General features: G+C 47.4%; 7 pseudogenes; all 7 read left to right on the top strand.

Annotated features, from left to right (window-relative positions):
- Window positions 1–1,886: 1,886 nt before the first annotated feature.
- LOC143928911 (5S ribosomal RNA) lies at window positions 1,887–2,005 on the top strand (annotated as a pseudogene).
- Window positions 2,006–2,685: 680 nt separating this feature from the next.
- On the top strand, window positions 2,686–2,804 carry LOC143928888 (5S ribosomal RNA; annotated as a pseudogene).
- Window positions 2,805–3,183: 379 nt separating this feature from the next.
- LOC143929037 (5S ribosomal RNA) lies at window positions 3,184–3,302 on the top strand (annotated as a pseudogene).
- Window positions 3,303–4,492: 1,190 nt separating this feature from the next.
- On the top strand, window positions 4,493–4,611 carry LOC143928776 (5S ribosomal RNA; annotated as a pseudogene).
- Window positions 4,612–5,474: 863 nt separating this feature from the next.
- Window positions 5,475–5,593, top strand: LOC143928775 (5S ribosomal RNA; annotated as a pseudogene).
- Window positions 5,594–6,016: 423 nt separating this feature from the next.
- On the top strand, window positions 6,017–6,135 carry LOC143928986 (5S ribosomal RNA; annotated as a pseudogene).
- Window positions 6,136–6,452: 317 nt separating this feature from the next.
- On the top strand, window positions 6,453–6,571 carry LOC143928425 (5S ribosomal RNA; annotated as a pseudogene).
- Window positions 6,572–9,784: the final 3,213 nt, after the last annotated feature.

Genomic DNA, 9,784 nt, shown 5'->3' with positions numbered 1-9,784 from the left:
ACTCCAGACGTAGATCTGTTTGCGTCCAGGTTCACCAGAAAACTGGACAAATTTGTGTCAAGGACAAGAGATACACTCGCTCCGGGGTCGGATGCTCTGACAGTTCCCTGGGATCAGTACAATTTGATTTATGCCTTCCCCCCGTGCCTGCTTCTGTCGCGGTTCCTGGGAAGAGTCAAGAGGGAAACAAAGTTGGTTCTTTTGGTAGCCTCGGCTTGGCCCAGGCGACCGTGGTACGCAGAGATCATGAAGTTGGCAGTAGGTAGGCCATGGATCCTCCCTCTCCGGCCAGATCTGCTCTCACAGGGTCCTGCTTTACACAGTCCTGCTTTACACAGTCTGAATTTGACGGTTTGGCTGCTGAGACCCTGGGCTTTCGGGGCCAGTCCTTTCTACTCTGGTCAATGCCAGAAAGCCGGCCTCCAGGATTATTTACTACAAAATCTGGAGGGCATATGTTTCCTGTTGTGAACTCAGGGAATGTCATCCTAGAAAGTATGTCATTAGCAGGATCTTGGCCTTCCTCCAGTCAGGCCTAGAAATGAATTTGGCCGTAAGCACTATCAAGGTGCATATTTCGGCCTTGTCAGTGTTTTTTCAGAAACCACTTGCATCACATTCCCTGGTGCGTGCTTTCATCCAGGGGGCTATGCAGATAAGGCCGCCAGTCAAACCTCCGGTATGCCCATGGGATCTGAATTTGGTTCTCTCAGCTTTGCAGGGGCAACCTTTTGAACCTTTGCATCAGGCTTCGTTAGTTCTTTTGACTAAAAAATTGGTTTTCTTGGTAGCCATATCCACGGCTAGAAGAGTGTCAGAACTAGCAGCTCTCTCCAGTAAAGAATCGTATCTAATTATTCATAAGGACCTGGTGGTAATGCGTCCCAACAGGTCCTTTCTGCCTAAGGTGGTTTCAGGATTCCATTTGAATCAAGATGTAAGCCTACCATCCTTTTTTCTGGAACCACAGTCCACAGAAGAAGAATCTTTGCACACTTTGGATGTGGTAAGGGCAATCAGTATCTATCTTCAGGCAACTGCTCAGATAAGGAAAACTGGTTGCTTATTTATTTTGCCGGAAGGCCCTAGGAAGGGCCAGGCGGCATCAAAATCCACTCTCTCAGGGTGGATTAGACAGATTATTTCTCAGGCCTATAGTGTTAAAGGGAAGATCCCTCCTTTTCAAGTGAGAGCGCACTCAACTAGGGCTGTAAGTACTTCTTGGGCAGTGCATCACCAGGCCTTCCTGGCTCAGATCTGTAAGGCTGCAACTTGGTCATCAGTCCACACATTCACCAGATTCTATCAGGTGGATGTCAGAGGGCAAGAGGATATCGCCTTTGGGCGCAGTGTACTGCAGGCTGCAGTTTAGGTCCTCCGGTCCTTGGCGGTCTATATATTATGATCTGTGTCTCCCTGCCCTCAATCTGAGCATTGCTTTGGGTCATTCCACTATGTAATGAAGCTCCTGTGTCCCGTGATGTATGATCAAGAAAATAGGATTTTTATATACAGCTTACCTGTAAAATCCTTTTCTTGAGAGTACATCACGGGGCACAGGGCTCCCACCCCTCTTGGGTTTTACGTGGTTTCCTATTGCTTTGCTACAAAACTGAGGTGCCCCCATATGGGAGGGGTTATATAGGGGAGGAATTCTCCTTAATTGGGGGTTAACCAGTGTCCAAATACCAGAGGTGCCTATATAACCCACTATGTAATGAAGCTCCTGTGTCCCGTGATGTACTCTCAAGAAAAGGATTTTACAGGTAAGCTGTATATAAAAATCCTATTTTTTATGTTGTTGGCGTTGACCTGTTTTTTTTCGCTTGTTTCCCAAGATGACCATCTTGGCGTTTGTCAAGAGGGTGAGAGTGCCCAAAGAAAGTGCCTACGGCCAAATCACCCTGAAAGTGCCCGATCTTGTCTGATCTCAGAGGCTAAGCATTGTCGGGCCTGATTAGTAACTGGAAGGGAGACCGACTGGGAATACCAGGTGCTGTAGGCTTCTTTTTATGTTGTTGGCGTTTTTTTTTCCGCTTGTTTCCCAAGGTGACCATCTTGGCATTTGTCAAGAGGGCTGAGAGAGCCCAAAGAAATCTCCTACAGCCACATCACCCTGAAAGCGCCCGATCTTATCTGATCTCAGAGGCTAAGCAGGGTCCGGCCTGGATAGTACCTAATTACAGGTGCCGTAGCAATCTTTTTATATTGTTGGCTTTGACCTGTTTTTTTTCCGCTTGTTTCCCAAGGTGACCATTTTAGCATCTGTCAAGAGTTTTTAGTATGTTCCGAAGCGTTAGCCTAAGGCCCCATCACCCTGAAAGCACCCGATCTCAGAGGCTAAGCAGGGTCAGATGGGAGACCGCCAGGGTCTATGTTGTTGGCATTGACCTGTTTTTTTTCACTTGTTTCCCAAGATGACCATCTTGGCATTTGTTAAGAGGGTTGAGAGTGTCTGAATAGAACACCTATGGCCACATCACCCTGAAAGCGCACAATCTCATCTGATCTCAGAGGCCTAGCAGTGTACGGCCTGGTTAATACCTGTATGGGAGACCATCTGTGAATACCAGGTGCCGTAGGCTTCTTTTTATGTTATTGGCCTTGACCTGTTTTTTTTTCACTTGTTTCCCAAGGTGACCATCTTGGCATTTGTCAAGAGGGTTGAGAGTGCCAGAAGAGATCACCTATGGCCCCATTACCCTGAAAGCGCCCAATCTTGTCTGATCTCAGAGGCTAAACAGTGTCGGGCCTGGTTAGTACCTGGATGGGAGACCGCCTGGGAATACCAGGTGCCATAGGCTTCTTTTTATGTTGTTGGCTTTGACCTGTTTTTTTTCACTTGTTTCTCAAGGCGACCATCTTGGCTATTTTCAAGAGGGTTGGGCGTGTCTTGAAGAGAACGCTTACGGCCACATCACCCTGAAAGCAACCGATCTCATCTGATTATAGAGGCTAAGCAGTGTCAGGCCTGGTTAGTACCTGGATGGGAGACTGCCTGGAAAGACCAGGTGCCATAGAAGGATCTGGCCTGGTTAGTGTCTTGATTGGGAGATCGCCTGGGAATACCAGATGCCGTAGGCTTCTTTTTATGTTGTTGGCTTTGACCTGTTTTTTTTAGCTTGTTTCCCAAGGGGAGCATCTTGGCCTTTGTCAAGAGGCTTCAGAGTGCCCAAAGAGAGTGCCTACGGCCAAATCACCCTGAGAGAGCCCAATCTCATCTGATCTCGGGGGCTAAGCAGCGATGGGCCTGGTTAGTACCTGGTTGGGAGACAGCCTGGGAATACCAGGTGCTGTGAGCTTCTCATTATGTTGTCGGCGTTGACCTGTTTTTTTTCCCTTTTTTCCCAAGGTGACCATCTTGGCATTTGTCAAGAGGGTTGAGAGTGCACAAAGAAATTGCCTACGGGCACAAAACCCTGAAAGTGCCCAATCTCGTCTGGTCTCAGAGGCTAAGAAGGGTTGGGCCTGCTTTGGACCTGGATGGGAGACCACATGGGTTTTCCAGATGCCGCAGGCTTCTTTTTATGTTGTTGGTGTTGACCTGTTTTTTTTCGCTTGTTTCCCAAAGTGATCACCTTGGCATTTGTCAAGAGGGTTGAGAGTGCCTAAAGAGATCGCTTACAGCAGCATCACCCTGAAAGCACCCAATCTCTTCTGATCTCGGAGGCTAAGAAGGGTTGGGCCTAGTTAGTACTTGAATGGGAGACGGCCTTGGAATACCAGGTGCCGTATTCTTCTTTTCATGTTGTTGGCGTTAACCTGTTTTTTTCCGCTTGTTTCCCAGGGTGACTATCTTGGCATTTTTCAAGAGGGATGAGAGTGCCCAAAGAGATTGCCTATGGGCACATCACCCTGAAAGCACCCAATCTCCTCTGATCTCAGAGGCTAGAAAGGGTCGCGCTTGGTAATACCTGGATGGGAGACCGCCTGGGAATACTAGGTGCTGTAGACTTCTTTTTATGTTGTTGGCGTTGACTTGATTTTTTGTTTGCTTCCCAAGGTGACCATCTTGGCGTTTGTCAAGAGGGTTGAGCGTGCCTGAAAAAATCTACTATGGCCGCATCACCCTGAAAGAGCCCAATCTCATTTGATCTCAGAGGCTAAGCAGGGTTGGGACCTGGTTAGTACCTGGATGGGAGACCGCCTGGGATTTCTCAATGCCATAGGCTTTTTTTTTAAGTTGTTGGCATTGACTTCGTTTTTTTTTACTTGTTTCCCAAGGTGACCATCTTGGCGTTTGTCAAGAGGGTTGAAAGTGCCTGAAGGGATTGCCTACGGGCACATCACCCTGAAAGCACCTGATCTCGTTTGATGTTGGAGGCTAAGAAGAGTCTGGCCGTGTTAGTACGTGGATGGGAGACCGCCTGGGAATACCAGGTGTCGTAGGCTTCTTTTTATGTTGTTGGCGTTGACCTGTTTTTTTTTAGCTTGTTTCCCAAGGTCACCATCTTGGTGTTTGTCAAGAGGGTTGAGAGTGCCTGAAGAGATTGCCTATGGCCACATCACTCTGAAAGCACCCAATCTTGTCTGATCTTGGAAGCTAAGAAGAGTCAGGCCTGGTTAGTACCTGGATGGGAGACCACCTGGGAATACCAGTTATTGTAAGCTTCTTTTTATGTTGATGGCGTTGATTCGGTTTTTTTTTTCCGCTTGTTTCTCAAGGTGACCATCTTGGCATTTGTCAAGAGGGTTGAGAGTGCCCAAAGAGATCGCTTACAGCAGCATCACCCTGAAAGAGCCCTATCTCTTCTCATCTCTGAGGCTAAGAAGGGTTGGGCCTAGTTAGTACCTGTATGGGAGATGGCGTTGGAATACCAGGTGCCGTATTCTTCTTTTTATGTTGTTGACATTGACCTGTCTTTTTTCGCAAGGTTGGGCCTTGCTAGTACCTGGATTGGAGACCACCTGGGAATACTAGGTGCTGTAGGCTTCTTTTTATGTTGTTGGCGTTGACTTGCTTTTGTTTTGTTTGTTTACCAAGGTAAACAATCTTGGTGTTTATCAAGAGGGTTGAGAGTGCCTGAAGAGCTTGCCTATGGCCACATAACCCTGAAAGCACCAGATCTTGTCTGATCTCAGAGACTAAACAGGGTTGGGACCTGGTTAGTACCTGGATGGGAGACCGCCTGGGATTTCTCAATGCCATAGGCTTTTTTTTTAAGTTGTTGGCATTGACTTCGTTTTTTTTTACTTGTTTCCCAAGGTGACCATCTTGGCGTTTGTCAAGAGGGTTGAAAGTGCCTGAAGGGATTGCCTACGGGCACATCACCCTGAAAGCACCTGATCTCGTTTGATGTTGGAGGCTAAGAAGAGTCTGGCCGTGTTAGTACGTGGATGGGAGACCGCCTGGGAATACCAGGTGTCGTAGGCTTCTTTTTATGTTGTTGGCGTTGACCTGTTTTTTTTTAGCTTGTTTCCCAAGGTCACCATCTTGGTGTTTGTCAAGAGGGTTGAGAGTGCCTGAAGAGATTGCCTATGGCCACATCACTCTGAAAGCACCCAATCTTGTCTGATCTTGGAAGCTAAGAAGAGTCAGGCCTGGTTAGTACCTGGATGGGAGACCACCTGGGAATACCAGTTATTGTAAGCTTCTTTTTATGTTGATGGCGTTGATTCGGTTTTTTTTTTCCGCTTGTTTCTCAAGGTGACCATCTTGGCATTTGTCAAGAGGGTTGAGAGTGCCCAAAGAGATCGCTTACAGCAGCATCACCCTGAAAGAGCCCTATCTCTTCTCATCTCTGAGGCTAAGAAGGGTTGGGCCTAGTTAGTACCTGTATGGGAGATGGCGTTGGAATACCAGGTGCCGTATTCTTCTTTTTATGTTGTTGACATTGACCTGTCTTTTTTCGCAAGGTTGGGCCTTGCTAGTACCTGGATTGGAGACCACCTGGGAATACTAGGTGCTGTAGGCTTCTTTTTATGTTGTTGGCGTTGACTTGCTTTTGTTTTGTTTGTTTACCAAGGTAAACAATCTTGGTGTTTATCAAGAGGGTTGAGAGTGCCTGAAGAGCTTGCCTATGGCCACATAACCCTGAAAGCACCAGATCTTGTCTGATCTCAGAGACTAAACAGGGTCGGGCCTTGTTAATACCTGGATGGGAGACCACCTGGGAATACTAGGTGCTGTAGACTTCTTCTTATGTTGTTGGCGTTAACTTGTTTTTTTTTGTTTGTTTCCCAAAGTGACCATCTTGGCATTAGTCAAGAGGGTTGAGAGTGCCTGAAGAAATCTCCTACGGCCACATCACCCTGAAAGAGCCCAATCTCATCTGATCTCAGTGGCTAAGCAGGGTTGGGACCAGTTTAATCCCTGGATGGGAGACCGCCTGGGATTTCCAGATGCCGTAGGCTTCTTGTTATGTTGTTGCCGTTGACCTATTTTTTTCCGCTTGTTCCCAAGGTGACCATCTTGGCATTTGTCAAGAGAGTGGAGAGTGCCTGAAGATATTGGCTACGGCCACATCACCCTGAATCTGTTCCATCTCATCTGATCTTGGAGGCTAAGCAGGGTCGGGCCTGGTTAATGCCTGGATAGGAGACCGCCTGGGAATACCAGGTGTCGTAGGCTTCTTTTTTTTTTCTCCAAACAGGGGAAGACGGTCCCCCGAGTACATAATGCAACAGAGAAATACAGAGCAAAAAGCAGCTGAACAATACTTGATACAGGTATATTCGCAAATATGAGTCTGCCTTCCATCAATCATGATTCAAGGCACGGATAAAGTACTGTACCAAGATCCAGGGTCACACAAACCCCAGGTCCCTCCGGCATAATCCATCCAGAGGGGGGTGTGGGGCCGTCATTCCCAATTTTCCACTTTTTCCAAAAGAGAGAGGGGGTGGATGGGGTGAGAGATAGGGGAGGAAGGCAGAAAAGAGAAGGGGTGAAAGATCATGAAAGGAGAAGAGGGGACGAGACACGATGGCAGCCACTGTCCAAGGGGCCAGTCAAGGAAAGCTCAGAGCACTAAGGCGATAGCAGGCGACAGCCTTCCAGCGAGAATATAAAGGTATTCCAGATGTCCCAGGTTTGTTTAAAAAATTCTTGTTTACCTTGTGATGTGAGGATCAAGTCCTCCTTTTTTTTTATGTGCTCTATTTTCCTAAGCCAGTGAGTAATGAAAGGGGGGGAACATATTTTCCAATAGAGAGGGATGCAGGATTTTGCCGCATTTATCACATGTCGTAAAATTGATTTTTTGTACTTCTTAATGGGAATCTGTGAATGGTGCAAGAGAAAGAATGCAGCCTCTTCCGGGATGGAGAAGTCTGTGAATTTTTGTGTTATGCATCGGATCTCTGTCCAGAAGTCCACCAAGCTGGGGCAGGACCAAAAAATGTGGAGCAACGTGCCCTCTTCTTCTCCACACCTCCAGCATATGTTCGAGGAAGAGGGGAATTATTTATGCAGCTTTGATGGTGTCAAATACCACCTGGTGAGAAGTTTAAAATGTATCTCCTGTATCTTCGTGCACAGCGAGGTTTTGAGAGCCAAAGTGATAATGCGTTGTCTCTGTGCTGGGGAAAACGAGCAATTAAGGTCCTTTTCCCAGTTGGACAGACAGGTTAAGTGTGGGTGATCTGTTTGAGAGAGAATGTGGACCAAAGGGCCTTCGCTCCTGCATAGAGTCTCAAACTCCGTCTGAGGGCGGGCGAAAGTTTGAGTATTGGGGATGGAATGGAGAAAATGATGTTATTGCGCCGGTCTCCAAAAAGGCAGTTGGAAAAGCACTGTCGGATCTGTTAGGGTTGAGAAAGAAGGCCATTTTCCATCAATGACGAATTTAGACGCATGGTCTAGGTTGGAATTTCTAAGTGGGTCCCCGGTTCAAAGTTCAGATGGTCACGTATAGGGAATAGGGGGGAAGTCAAAGACGTGAGTGTGTTTTGGGTAGCGATCAGGTGACTGACTTTCAATGAAGCCCCTATAGTGGGATGTGACGTCAATTCTGTGGGTAAATCCTTATAGCACCACATGGCGCTTCTTAGCGGAATACGGGAGTGAGATTGTCCTAGTTGCACCCAGAGCTTAGAAAGTTTGTTATCATTCCAGTCCAATACACACCCCAGATGGGAGGCCAGGTAGTAGCATCGCAAGTCAGGGAGAACCAACCCTCCCTGTTGTTTAGACAATGTCAGCTGTGACCACTTAAGTCTGGGATTTTTGTGGGCCCAGTTAAATTCAGTGAGCAGGGATTGAGCTTGCTTAAAAAATGGGACTGGACTCTGGATCAGGAGAGCTTGGAAAAGATAGGTACATTTAGGGAGTATGCTCATTTTAATGAGATTGCATCTCCTGAACCAGGAATGGAGGCCAGAATGCCACCCGTGAAGCAAATTGCAGATCTTAGTGACAAGGGGTGGGGGGAAGTTCAACATAAACGTACGCGCGATGTCCGGTGGAATGTAAGTACCTAAGTACTTAAGGGCTGTATGGGTCCATTTAAATCGAAAATTGGACGGCAAGTCTAGTAACGTTTGCGGGGGACTTGCGACCCCCATGGCCTCCGATTTCAAGAAGTATCCCGTATATCTGGAATTCCCGAAGGAGATTTGGCAAGGAAACTCTGGGATTCGTCAGCGAGAACAGCATGTCATCCACGTAGGCAGATATCTTGCAGTCAATAGTACCCATTTGGAGTCCCGTTATGTCTGAGTTTTGTCGAATTGTGGAGAGAAAGGGTTCCAATGACAGTGCGAATAATAGGGGCAACAGGGGGCAACCCTGTCTGGTCCGATTCCCGATGTCAAGGGGAGATGAGAGCACCCCATTCGCTTTGAGTTGAGGTGAAGGGCGTGAGTATATCTTACTTATCCATGCCAGCATCCGTTCACTCAGACCTATATGGCAAAGGACCGAGAACATGAATGTCCATTTGACCCGATCAAAAGCCTTCTCGGCATCAGTACTCACGAAAAGACAAGGGGTCCCAGATGACTTTGCTTTATGGACCAGGGTAAGCACCTTAATGGTGTTGTCCCTATCTTCCCTGGTGGGAATAAAACCTAACTGGTCAATATGTATAAGGGACTGCAAGTGCTGTGCCAATCATGTGGCGAGGATTTTAGAGAATAGTTTTAGGACCAAATTTAGGAGGGAAATGGGTCTGTAGCTCCCACATAGGCCCGGGTCTTTGCCCTCCTTAGGTATCAACGAGATGTGGGCTCTAAGGGTATCCTCAGGAAAATCCCCATTCAAGCTCAGAGTATTAAATTAATTCACCAAGCGCGGGCCGAGAATAGGGAGGAAGGTCTTATAGTATTGTGCGGTTTATCCGTCGGGGCCCAGAGCCTTACCCACCTTCGGAGGTCCCACGGCCATCTGGACTTCTTCCAGTGTAATCGGGTCCTCCAAGTACTCCCGTGATTCCGATGAGAGGGTTGGTAGACCAGAACCGGTTACATATCTGTCTATATTGTCCTGTCCGGACCCTGAATCGGGCAGGTTGTAGAGATCAGAGTAACATTTTTCAAAGACTTTGGCTATTTGGGTTGGGGTAGAGGCCCTCTGGCCATTCTCATCTATCAACTGTGGTATGTAAGAGGCAGATTTCAACTCATTTACCGACCTGGCTAAGATTTTTCCGCATTTGTCCCCTGACTCCTACGTCAGTTTTACAACAAAACTGGAGTGCCGCTTTCGCTTTATAATGGAGTAGGTCAGTAATCTGGGTACGGAGTGTCCCCAATTCAATCTCTAAGGTCCGTGATGGGGCATGTTTATGTTTCGCTTCCACAGAGGCAAGTTCACAAAACAGATTAGCAAGCTGTTCCTTCCGTG

Source organism: Lithobates pipiens, unplaced genomic scaffold (assembly GCF_037356315.1).
Source record: "Lithobates pipiens isolate NorthernLeopardFrog02 unplaced genomic scaffold, aLitPip1_a1.2 Scaffold_23, whole genome shotgun sequence".
Lineage (NCBI taxonomy): Eukaryota > Metazoa > Chordata > Amphibia > Anura > Ranidae > Lithobates > Lithobates pipiens.
Note: the sequence above shows the minus strand (reverse complement) of the source record. Positions and strands in the feature narration are given on the sequence as shown.